The 12,255-nt window shown below is 45.3% G+C and overlaps 1 long non-coding RNA gene across 14 annotated transcripts in view; it reads left to right on the forward strand.

Annotated features, from left to right (window-relative positions):
• LOC138259234 (uncharacterized) overlaps nt 1–12,255 on the forward strand; it is a 189,708-nt gene that overhangs the window by 51,690 nt on the left and 125,763 nt on the right. For 12 of the 14 annotated variants that reach the window (XR_011198687.1, XR_011198684.1, XR_011198680.1 and 9 more), the window contains one exon: nt 174–298. This is a non-coding gene — a long non-coding RNA (uncharacterized lncRNA). Of the gene's footprint in view, nt 1–173; nt 342–12,255 lie in introns of all 14 variants that reach the window. The other 2 variants (XR_011198682.1, XR_011198683.1) reach the window with 1 other exon arrangement.

Consider the following 12,255-nt stretch of genomic DNA (forward strand, 5'->3'; position numbering starts at 1 on the left):
TGAACACTCAATTGCATCAAAGAGTATTGCTTGCTCTGTATTTTTAGGGTTTATTGTTACCATAGTTAGTGATTAGTAAAGTAGCAATTAGTTAGCCTTGTTTGCATGCTGTTTTGCACTCATCTGTTTGTGGATATGATGTTTGATCTTGTTTTTTCCTTTTATTTTTAAAGCTGATGAGTATGTCGCCGTAAACCCTTTCGTCTGGAACTGCTGCAGCCGGAAACTGGAATTCATGGTGCTGGGGAGGATCAAGTTTCTGTAATCCGCTAAGTTGAAGGTTGACTGGAGCGGAGAGGCAAGTGCCAGCTTCCTTGAAAAAGTGTGGATTGCCAAGCAGGGTAGGGCTGGAGAAAATGTCCTTGTATAGCTTTGGTCCCAAATGGCTGCTTTGATTTCAAGATCTTGTGTGAGCTCAGTAGAATGTTCCAGGCCAACTGAGACCCTTTCCTAGCACTGCATGACTAAGGGAATTTTAAGATGCACTCCTGCAGCCTGCATACCTAAAGCCTCTAATACAAACAATTGCTACATTCCTGGATATGGTTCCTAAAATGCAAGCCATCTCCATTCTGTTACCCTGAATGCCCAGTTAACAATTGTGCTTTCTAGTTTGTCTTCTGTACATATAGTGCAATTATCGGAGAGCTCCTAGTTTTTGTCTTTTGACCCTATTGAGGACAGTGCTTAGAGGATTTGGTTGAGTATCAATGGTGAAACGTTTTTACAAGACCTCTCTTCCGGTCAAAATCCTTACCATTCTACCAGTTAATCTAGCCTATACCTCAACCATTTTGGAGTCTAGGGTTTGTTTAACTTCTCATTCTAGCCTGTTGCCTAGGTTGCGTCCATAAATGTGAAACACAAGGTGAATGTAAAGTGTAGATGTCAATCGTAACGTAATAGTTTCAGAGTGTATTATGTCAAGTACTAAAAATGGCTCAATATATCTGTGTTTTAGCTTCCGATTATCTGCTAGAAGTAGGTGTTATGTTGCCAACCAAACTCAGTCTCCACTTTACACTCAAGTTCTTTGGATTTGTATTTATCAGCAAATTTCTTTGTTATTTTGCCTCTTTTAGGTGAGCCTTAGCTTGATTCCATATCCTAAAAAGATTTTGAACAGAAGGTAAAGGTGAGGGCTTGGGCTACAAGAATGGCCAAATGTCTGGGTGATAACCATTTGATCAATAATAAGGTGAACATCCTAAGGACAAGTGTATCACTTGTTGTATACCAATGGTTCCCAGCCTTTTGGCTTCTGTGGACCCTCACTTTATCTGTACTGTAACCTGGGGACCCCACCTGAATCTTTCTTGGAATCCAGGGGACCCACCCCAATGAAGCTGGGGACCTAATCTGTTAATAGTATAACACTTTCTAAGCAGACGCGGGCCCCCTGAGGAGGCTTCCAGGACCCCAAGGAGTCCCCGCACCACAGGTTGGGAACTACTGTTGGACACAATTCTGCCATCCAGACATTTACTGCATTCTTCTACCCTTTTGATCGTAAACACCATAAATACTAATATAAGGTTCAGACAGTTCAGTCATATCACCAGTCTCTGAATGATAACTTGTGGATAATCTAACATATATTGTTAACTTCTTACATATGTGTTGGCAAATGTGAGAAGTGAATTGTGATCCTCTGTCTGTGATTAATGCCATGGGAATGCCATGTAGTGTATCTATGTGTTGGAACAATATTAGGGCTACAGCAGAGGGGAGTTTCTTCTAGGCTATGAAGTGACCTATTTTTGGTGAGATGGTCTATGACTACTAACACTACAGTGTTTCTGTTGCTAGGTGGTAGTTCCACTATGACGTACATGTAAATTGTGTGCCAAATGAAAGGTGATACTGAAATCAGATGAAGTAATCCTGTGGACTTTTAGTGATATGATTTTTCTTGAGCATAAATGGCACATGTTGAAACATACCTTTTCACATCTTGTGACAGGCCCTGTCACCAATAGTGGTGAAAGATTTTTGCTAGAGTTTTCTGCACTCACACATGCCCTTCTAGGTCAGAATCATGTGAACACTGTATGACTTATAGTTGCAGATTTGAATATGGTGAATCAAGAACATCTCTATGATGGAGTGGCCCTTCTCTTAGTGATCTGTTAAGGTGACTGTTCAAACATGCGTGGTTGCTGTTTTCTTGGATCTGGAGCTTTAACTTAGTTAAGAAGTTGTTTGACTTGTTTATTACTGCCAAGCCTTCCCGTTTCTCAGTTTCATGTTGTAAGATTAAAGGCGGTTCAACCTTATGGTTGTCTGTTATTCTCCAGGTACTAGAGCCCTGATAAGGTATCTGTCTTCTTTGTGGTCCTGGACGGTAGGTGGTTATAAATTCAAAGTGAGAAAAAAATAACGATCAACATAGCTGGGGCAGTTTCAGGGCTCATGTACATTTTAAAAACTCAAAGTTTTTAAATCTTGATTGTGTGCCTGGCTCCCATCAGATAGTGCCGCCAACCTTTGAAAACTTGTTTTATAGTTAATACCTCTTTATCAGTTGTGCTATAATTTATCTCACATTGGGTACATTTTCAAGAGTAGAATGCCACTGGGTGCACCTGGCCAGTTTCAATGTGTCTTAGGAAAAAAAGTCCTTGTTTGGTATAATGGGAACCATCAGCTTCCAGCAGGAGTCACAGCAGGCACATGAGCCTGAAGTAAAGCTGGTGCATGCAGAAGTTGCTCCCTCAACCTAATAAAAGCCTCGTCTGATTCTTGCATCCATTTCAAAGAAGCCCTTTCCTCAAAAGTCGAGTCACAGGCTAAGAAATTTCAAATAACTCACCTATAGAAGTTGGCAAACCCCAGGAAACACTGCAGGACTTTTGTTGAGGAAGGGACGGCCACTGGACTATAGCCTCCACTTTTTTTTGTCCATTTCCAAAACATCTGGGTTGATGACATAGCGTAGAAATTCTGTCGCAGACACATGGTGCAAGTATTTTTCCAGTTTAACAAAGAGACGGTAATGACGTAGGTCTTTTAGAACTGCCTTGACATGATGAATATGTTCCTGAGTTGAATTGGAATAAATTAGGATGTAGAAAGTACAGCGCATGTTGAGGAGCCTTTGAATAACGTCATCAATGAAGTACTGAAATGGTGCTGGAGTGTTGCAGAGTCAGAAGTACAAGATCTGGTATTCTAAAAGACCAAATGTTGTCCTAAAATTGGTCTTCCCTTCATCGCCCTTCCGGACTCTGACAAGATGGTACGTGCCTCGGAGGTGCAGCTTGATAAAACTTTCAGCAAAATTACCGCTTCCTTAATTTGATCCAGTAATACTAGTATCAAAAGTAGCAGATATCGGTTCTTTATATTTATTCAGTTTATTGCACAATAGTCAATAAAAGTTCACTACTGTCTCCCCTTTTTGGGCACAAAGAAAAAAGGAGAAGAGGGAAAGGGGCAGCTTATTTAACCTTGTAGCTAGGTTCTCTTGAAGGTAATTTTTAAATTGTTGTGTTTCTCTTCCAGGGGATCCTCATCAATAGTCATAAACATTGAATATTCCCGCCCCCGTGCGGGGAACCCGGAGCATACATAAAATACACATATAAAAGTATGAAATATGCACGAAAAATATATATATAGCATTTTTACTACTAAACTCATGTATACGTGTGTATAACAGCAATGCAGACTATATTCATAAACAAGCTAAAATGCTTTATTTCTATGGAGTTTTTTTTTTTTTTTTTTTTTTTTTTAATAGACCCTTTCAAAATTACGATAAGAGAAACTTTCCAAAGCCCCAAAGCTGGGCTCAGTGAAAGAAGCAGTAGCAATATCAGTGAAAAAAGAGAAAAAACTGCATTGAAAACAATGGAGCATTATTAGCCAATAGGCTGCATGCAGGTTAACACAGGAAAACCATAAAATTCTGGCACCGTGCCTTTAAGACCCTGAGCACCTCCAGTATCCCACCATGCCTCAGGGGTGAAGGAGAGGTGACAGTTGGTTCACAGTTAGGGCAGTACTTTTTTCCCGCTTCTTCTGAGAGGATCCTGGAGCATTGAGCTCTCAGTTTTTCTGAGTTTTTCTCAGGAAAATACTTAAAAACAGCGTTTTTTCTACTTTCACTCGACATTTTACACCTTTGTCTGAGTCAAGAGATTTTTTCCTGACTGGAAAATGCCTTCTCTTTTTGTGAAGTGCCCTTCCTGTGGGAAGAAGAAGGTCCAGTCAGATCCACACTCTCTTTGCATTGTGTGTTTGCCTCAGAGTCACTGCCCTGACACTTGCAGCACACACTGCAAGAACATGTCAAAAAGGACTCTGAAGGACAGTGAGATGATCAGAGAGGCAGAAGACATTGTACTCTTTGCTTCCCAGACAGGCAACAAGCCATTCTCAGGAGAGACAGGCTAGATCGACGTCAGCAGGTAGGAAGGTACCTGTTTGTTCCCCGTCGACTCCATCGCTGCCACCATCACATCGTCATAGATCGCCACCGACGTCGAGAGATACAACGTCGAAGGTACATAGCCACCACAAGGGCAGTTCTCCGTCGACGGCAACCCACCGATCGGCATCAGGCCAGCACCGGCATGCCCATTCGCCTTCGAAGGCCTCGCACCCCTCGACGGCAAGAAAGACGACGTCGAAATCGCCTCAACGGCGAGAGCAAAGACACCCGCCGTCTACGGCCCATCACTCAGCGGCGAGGCACACGACATCGAGCAGGTCGCGGTCAAGGGACCGCCGGTCACCGTTGAGGCACTCAACGTCGAGACCAGAGCAACACACGTCACTCCCTTCAACGTCGTTGCAACTGTCGACGTCGACACAAGTTTTGCCTGTCTTACAAGGAGAAGAGCGCCGGCTACCGCCGGCGGATAAGACCACTCCAACAACTCCTGTGGTCTCAATAAGGAGTGGTTCATCTGGGCGATCGAGAGCTGCATCGTCTGGGCATGTCTCGCCCATCAACTCGTCGCCAAGGTGGTTGGAGAGCCTTAATAAAACGACTGCTTCTCCAGACTCGCAATGCTCGAGGATGTACTCACCTTCGGCTTCTCTCCCGAGAACACCATCGCCAACAGCGCGGGCAGGACGGGCTCATTCTGAGTCTCGACAGTCGACCACTAGGCCTCGACGCGCCGCTACAACATCTCGGAGCAGGTCACACTCCCAGAGAAGATCCAGATAACGCCGTTGCAGAAGGTCTCTTTGGTCCACATCGTCAGGGTCTTCAGTAAGACAGTACTCCCCGACCCTCACGGATTCTCCACCAGCGAGAGTTTCCCCAGTGGACGATATTACAACTTTTAACGAGGTGCTTCTCAGGGGAGCACAAAAGCTGAATATTGAGGTCCCGAAACCTTCAACATCCTCATCCGTGATCTTTAAAACCCTGTAACACAGGGCAGTTTCAAATAAATTGTTACCGCTAGTGCCTGGTCTTTTACAACCAACCATGGACACCTTTTTAGCACCAGCCAACCTCAGAATCAGCTCCTGCTAGGATCTTAAAGAAGTACAAGGCACCTAAGCAAGATCCTTTGTTTCTCAGGACTGATCCACCGCCGGACTCAGTCATATTGGCCGCAGCCCGGAAGACCCACTCAGTGGCATCATCCTCCACGGTTCCACCAGACAAGGAGAGTTGACACCTAGACTCTCTAGGGAGGAAGATGTGTGGCACGGTGGCTTCCATGATGAAGGTCTCCAGCGCCTCCGCACTCCTAGGCAGATACGACCGGTCACTTTGGGACTCGCTGACCAGGTTCACAGAAAAGCTGCCTAGAGAGGACAGGCAGGATTTTCAGGAGATCCTTCAGGAGGGAAGTCTGGTCTCCAATCAGGTCATCAGTGCAGCAGCAGATGGAGCAGACTTAGCAGCACATGGTTACGCGCATGGGGTTTATGCGAGAAGGTCTTCCTGGCTGAGACTCACAGGATTGAAGCAGGAAGTGCAGCAGCGTATCCTAAACCTTCCGTTCAACGGAAACTCGCTTTTTGGAACCCACACAGATGAGGCGATGGCGCGTATGAAGGCGGAAGTGGACACAATGAGGGCAGTGGGCCTTGAGAAAAGGAAAAAATTCAGGCGAAGGTATAGCGCTTATGACAGGCGCCCATTCCAGCAGAGGGTTCAAGCCCCTCATTGGTCCCAGAGGCCACAACAGAAACCAGGGCGTCCACTCTTCCAATCTTGTAAAGCCACAAGAGACCGAGGGTCAAGCAGACCTCAGCAGTCTACACTCAAAGCTCCTGCGAAACTCGCTTCCCTTAACACTGTGCACCACTCCGGTTGGGGGAAGTATCACAGCGTTCATTCACGAGTGGCGTGGCATAACAAAAGACAAATGGGTGCTGAACATTGTAGAGAATGGATACTCTCTTCTTTTCCGACAACCGCCTCCTCACTTGCCACCAACCAAATGCAATCTGGCTCACATGAGCCTATTACGCAAAGAGGCTCACGCTTTTTTAGGGAAAAAAGAAATAGAAAAAGTCCCAGTCGCACACAGAGGGAAAGGGGTGTACTCCCGCTATTTTCTGGTAGCAAAAAAGGGTCGAGAAGGAGTTTTTAGACCGATTCTAGACTTACGACTACTGAACAAGTACATAAAAAAGCAAAAGTTCAAGATGCTGGCTCTCCACCAGATTTTCCCTCAGCTGCATCGAGGAGACTGGATGTGCTCCATAGACCTGCAAGACGCATATTTTCATATCCCGATCAATACCAAGCATCGGAAATTCCTACGGTTCCTGATAGCCCCCCAGCACTATCAGTTCAAGGTGATTCCTTTCGGCCTAAAATCTGCCCCTCACGTTTTCTCAAAATGTGTAGCAACGGTAGCGGCACATCTAAGGAAGCAGAAAATCTTCATTTATCCATACCTAGACGACTGGCTACTAAAAGCCTCCTCTCCGGAGCAGGCGAAGAACCATCTGGACATTATGCTCAGTGTCTTCAGATCTCTAGGTCTACAAGTCAGCTACCAAAAGTCCACCCTCATCCCAACACAGAACCTCCACTACCTGGGAGCAATACTGAATACAGAGCTCGAAAGAGTGTATCCTTCGGAGGAACGACTGTTATCAATAAGGAGAAAGTGTCAAGACCTTCTGAGGTCCAACGCACCTACGGCCCGTCAGGTGGCATCTCTGTTGGGCTCCATGGCCTCGTGCATTTTCGTTGTCCCGAATGCCAGGCTACATATGAGGCCTCTTCAATAGGCGCTGGAAAACAACTGGAACCAGAGCACAGGCCGCTGGGAGGACAGAATGCGTCTTCTGATAGGAGCATGACAATCGTCACAATGGTGGATGCACAGACATCACCTGTCAGTGGGAGTTCCGTTTCATCAGCCAATCCCGTCCGACACTCTGGTAACGGATGCGTCGCTTCAGGGATGGGGAGCCCATCTGGGTTCCCTTCAAGCTCAGGGACTGTGGTCCAACAACGAAAGAGAGTACCACATCAACCTGCTGGAGCTCAGAGCAGTTCATCTGGCTCTCAAGTCTTTTGCTCCATCGATTCAGGGCAAATCTCTTCTAGCGCAAACGGACAATACGACGATAATGTATTATCTGAACAAACAAGGAGAAACGAGATCCCTGCCCCTATCGCGCGAGTCTCAGGCCATCTGGCATTGGCTCTTAGCGAGGGGAATGTCTCTTACAGCAATTCACCTACCAGGGCAACAAAACGTGGAGGCGGACTTCCTAAGCAGAACTATCGAGAACGCCCACGATTGGGTTCTTCACGACGAGGTCGTCGAAGACATCTTCGTTCAATGGGGTCGGCCTCAATTAGATCTCTTCGCAGACGAGGAAAACAAGAAATGCCCAGACTTCGCGTTCGGGTTCTACCGTCCAGGGTCTCGAGGGAATGCCCTGTTGATCGACTGGTCAGGGATATTTCTCTACGCTTTTCCACCGATTCCCCTCATACCTGCTGTGATAAACAAACTCTACAGATCCAGCACCAGAATGATTCTCATAGCCCCGTCAGTTCTGGTACACAGATCTCCTCAACCTATCAGAACAGCCTCACAGGAGGCTGCCGTGCAGACCGGATCTCCTTTGCAGGCTGGGAGGCAGGATACTTCACCCCAACCTTCCCTCTCTGAGCTTGACGGCATGGCTCCTGAATTCCTGCAGTATGGGCACCTAGGGCTCGCAGGAGTGCATGAACATCTTAAAGGAGTCCAGACGACCTTCCACGCTGCATTCTTACGCATTCAAGTGGAAGAGGTTCTACATATGGTGTAGTCAGCAAGGTCAGAATCCTATACTGGCTCAGGAGGAGATCATACTGTCTTACCTACTCCATTTGGCAAAATCGGGTCTGCAAGTGTCATCTATTAAGGTACATTTATCTGCCATTACAGCAGATAAATTAGTCACCTTCTCAGGAATATTTTTTTACAAGACCAGTAGTCAAGGATTTCTTAGAAGGTTTCAAAATTTTCCACCCATTCGAAAACCCTCTCCTCCATGGGAGCTAAACATAGTACTATCAAGACTCATGGGCCCTCCTTTCGAACCTATCCACAAAGCTTCTTTGCAACAACTTACGTGGAAGACTGCTTTTCTTGTAGCCATTACTTCCGCGAGGAGGGTCAGTGAAATTCAGGCTTTGTCCTCCAAAGAACCATACACGGTCTTCCATGAGAATAGAGTGGTTCTACGAACTCATCCATCATTCATACCGAAGGTGGTGTCAGATTTTCACATCAATCAGACTATTTCACTACCAACTTTTTCCCCAATCTGGATACTCCGGCGGAGAAAGCTTTGCACTCCCTGGATTTGAAAGAGTGCTAAAATTTTACTTAGATAAGACCAAACTAATTAGACGATCTCACCACTTATTTGTAAATTACGGTCATTTGAGAACAGGCGAGGCAGCTTCAAAACAAACCATATCTAGATGGATAGTTTCATGTATTGTTACTGTATATCAGTTGGCTAACAAACAGTTATTGGCTAGGCCTAAGGCTCATTCGACAAGATGAAAAGCGGCTACTGCTGCCCTTCTTAATAATGTTCCAATCTCTGAAATTTGTAAGGCTGCTACATGGAAGTCTGTACATACATTCACTAGGCATTACTGTTTGGACTCAGATGCCAGAGCATACGCCCAAGTTGGGGAAGCATCTCTCAGAAATTTGTTTGCATTATGTATATCTCTTCCTGCACTTCTAGTAGACAGTCCGCAGAGTTAAGGGATGGGCTTGCTAATCTATTCAATGTTTATGACTATTGATGAGGATCCCCTGGAAGAGAAGGATAAGTTACTTACCTGTAAATCCTAGTTCTCTTCCAGGGGTATCCTCATCAAAGTCATAAACAACCCACCCTCCTCCCCGGACGCAAGTCTCCTAGAAGTGCAGGACACACTATCTCTTGAATCTGCGGGATACGCTATCACCGTAAAAAAAAGTACTCACCTAACTGAACCAACTGTCACCTCTCCTTCACCCCTGAGGCATGGTGGGACACTGGAGGTGCTCAGGGTCTTAAAGGCACGGTGCCAGAATTTTATGGTTCTCCTGTGTTAACCTGCATGCAGCTTTTTGGCTAATAATGCTCCATTGTTTTCAATGCAGTTTTTTCTCTTTTTTTCACTGATGTTGCTACTGCTTCTTTCACTGGGCCCAGCTTTGGGGCTTTGGAAAGTTTTTCTCTTATTGTAATTTTGAAAGGGTCTGTTTAAAAAAAAAAAAAAAAAATACTCCATAGAAATAAAGCATATTAGCTTGTTTATGAATATAGTCTGCATTGCTGTTATACACACGTATACATGAGTTTAGTATGAAAATTGTCTACTAAAAATGCTATATATATATTTTTCATGCATATTTCATACTTTTATATGTGTATTTTATGTATACTCCGGGGTCCCCGCACGGGGGCGGGAATATTCAATGTTTATGACTTTGATGAGGATACCCCTGGAAGAGAACTAGGATTTACAGGTAAGTAATTTATCCTTCAGGTTCACTCATATATAAATTCTTCTACAATTAATACCATCTCCCGGTTTATGTGACAATTGTAGACACGATGAAGTGGGGGTTGGATGGCCTTTTGTTAATCTAAAACATCTTGAAATTATCTGTAACTATCAGGTAGTTTAGTAACACTACAAACTTGCATACCAGTAGTTCCGTAGGCCACAGATCTTGCTGCACCTTCCGACTTGTTAACTACAGTTACTCAAGGAGACAATTCTTACTGCAGTAGTAAGAATTTGACTGCAGGGAGTGGGTACCCCAGTGTTTGTGTGGATCACAAATTGTGAATCATGGAGTTCCCTGAATTACCTTAAATTGCGGATCATTAACTAAGTTAAACTTTATATGCTGTGCATTGCTATTATCAATCCTCTGAACCATAGCACAGGTGTTGTAGAGTATTGGATTTGATGTTCAGACCAAACCAGCCTAGACTTATTCTGGAATCTCCTTTTGACGTGGTGGCTCCAGCTCTTTGGCATAACTTCGATCAATAAAGTTCCCTGTGGCCCTGAAGTCTAGGAGAGCAGATGCTATTATCCTTCAGAAGTAAATAGGCTCCGCATTCTGTTGACTTGCATTGGCTCAACTCCATTTGTTTTTATTAGTTTCTTCCACATTTGTCTTACTTGAACGTACAACAATCACGTTAGAGGCATATTTTGACTTGTCACCTCGTCTCATGTTCAATCTATGGTCCAACTGGACTGTCCGCCCTGAGCTCTTCGCAGGATTCTGGAAGGTTTCCCACTTGTGGAAGAACGTCTTTTAGGACTCCATTTAAGCTTTGGTAAAACAGAGAAACCCTTTCTTCCACCGGCAGCTCTGTTTTCATAGCAAGTCAATTAAAGGTTGTTACATATGTAAGTAAATTCCCCCCCTCCCCCCACCCCATTTAGGATTAGTAATTCTGTGTACAGAGAAAGAACATGGGTTTTCAAGCAAACAGTTTTTGCATTTCTCTAAAGAAAGCATCTTATAGAGGCTTCTAGATGAAGATTCAAGACCTATGAATTGCCCCCAAGTGTCAGATTGGACCTGGAGATTTTTCTTGAGCACTAACCCTGTGCGCCATTAGTTGGCATCGATCGGCTCCGTGTCCGGCAGCATCCACACCGGACATCACGTCACTGTACCGACATAGTCACCTACACATGCTGTACAACATGACTAAGAGCACTGGCAAAGCCAGTGGCTCTAGCACAGGAAAAAACCTGTTCGTTTTGCCAAAGTTTGTTTTCCCATCTTTTAGGACCTGGCATGGGTATCCGTGCCTGCGGTCATGGAGCATTACTATCTTAACACTCAGGTCTGACAAGAATGGCATTTCGCCCATTTTGTCCCACAAATTGTTTTAATCTGTGCCCACTGCACAGACCCTCCAGGTTGGGAGGTACTGCTTGGGTCACCCATGCACTCATCAGCAGCAGATTACACTACTGAAACGCCCTCTACGCTGGTACCACAGCCAAGCTTCAACCAAAACTCCAGCGAATCCAGAACGCAGCTGCACGTCTCATCCTCAACCTCCCACGCCACAAACACATCTCTGCTCACCTCAGATCCCTTCACTGGCTGCCCATCAGCAAAAGGATCATCTTCAAAGTCCTTATCCACGCTCACAAATCCCTCCACAACACTGGACCAGCCTACCTCAACGAACGAGTGAACTTCCACGCACCTACTCGACTCCTCCACTAGCTGACCTCGCCCTCGCCACAGTCCTCCGCATTCAACGCACCACCTCCGGAGGCATATCCTTCTCCTACCTCGCCTCCAAGACCTGGAACTCCCTCCCCACCAACCTACGCAAGACCCAGGACCTCCTGACCTTCAGAAAGCACCTCAAGACATGGCTTTTTGAGCAGTAAACGGCATCTCTCCTTCCCCCGTGCCTTGAAACCCTTTCGGGTAAGTAGTGCGCTTAATACATTTTCTGATTGATTGATTGGGTATCTACTTTAAAGGTGAGGAATGTGCTGTTTAGAAGTATCCATCAGAATAGCAAGCTGCGTACCTTTGGTAGCAACCTGTCTGGTGAATATCCCCTCTAACTGTAAATTCCTCCCTGTCCTCTAGCCTCCCTGTTTTGTGGAATGGCCTTTCTTCCATTTAAAAAGGTCCCTAATTAGTGATTCGCATATTGGTACTGCTGATTGGTTTTGAGTCCTGTGTTCTAGGGCACAGACACAGCCAAGATAGTAACTGACATCAGCGTGCAGGAGTAGCATATATAGGCAGCTCCGCAGTGTCA

The sequence above is a fragment of the Pleurodeles waltl genome, chromosome 9 (assembly GCF_031143425.1).
Source record: "Pleurodeles waltl isolate 20211129_DDA chromosome 9, aPleWal1.hap1.20221129, whole genome shotgun sequence".
NCBI lineage: Eukaryota > Metazoa > Chordata > Amphibia > Caudata > Salamandridae > Pleurodeles > Pleurodeles waltl.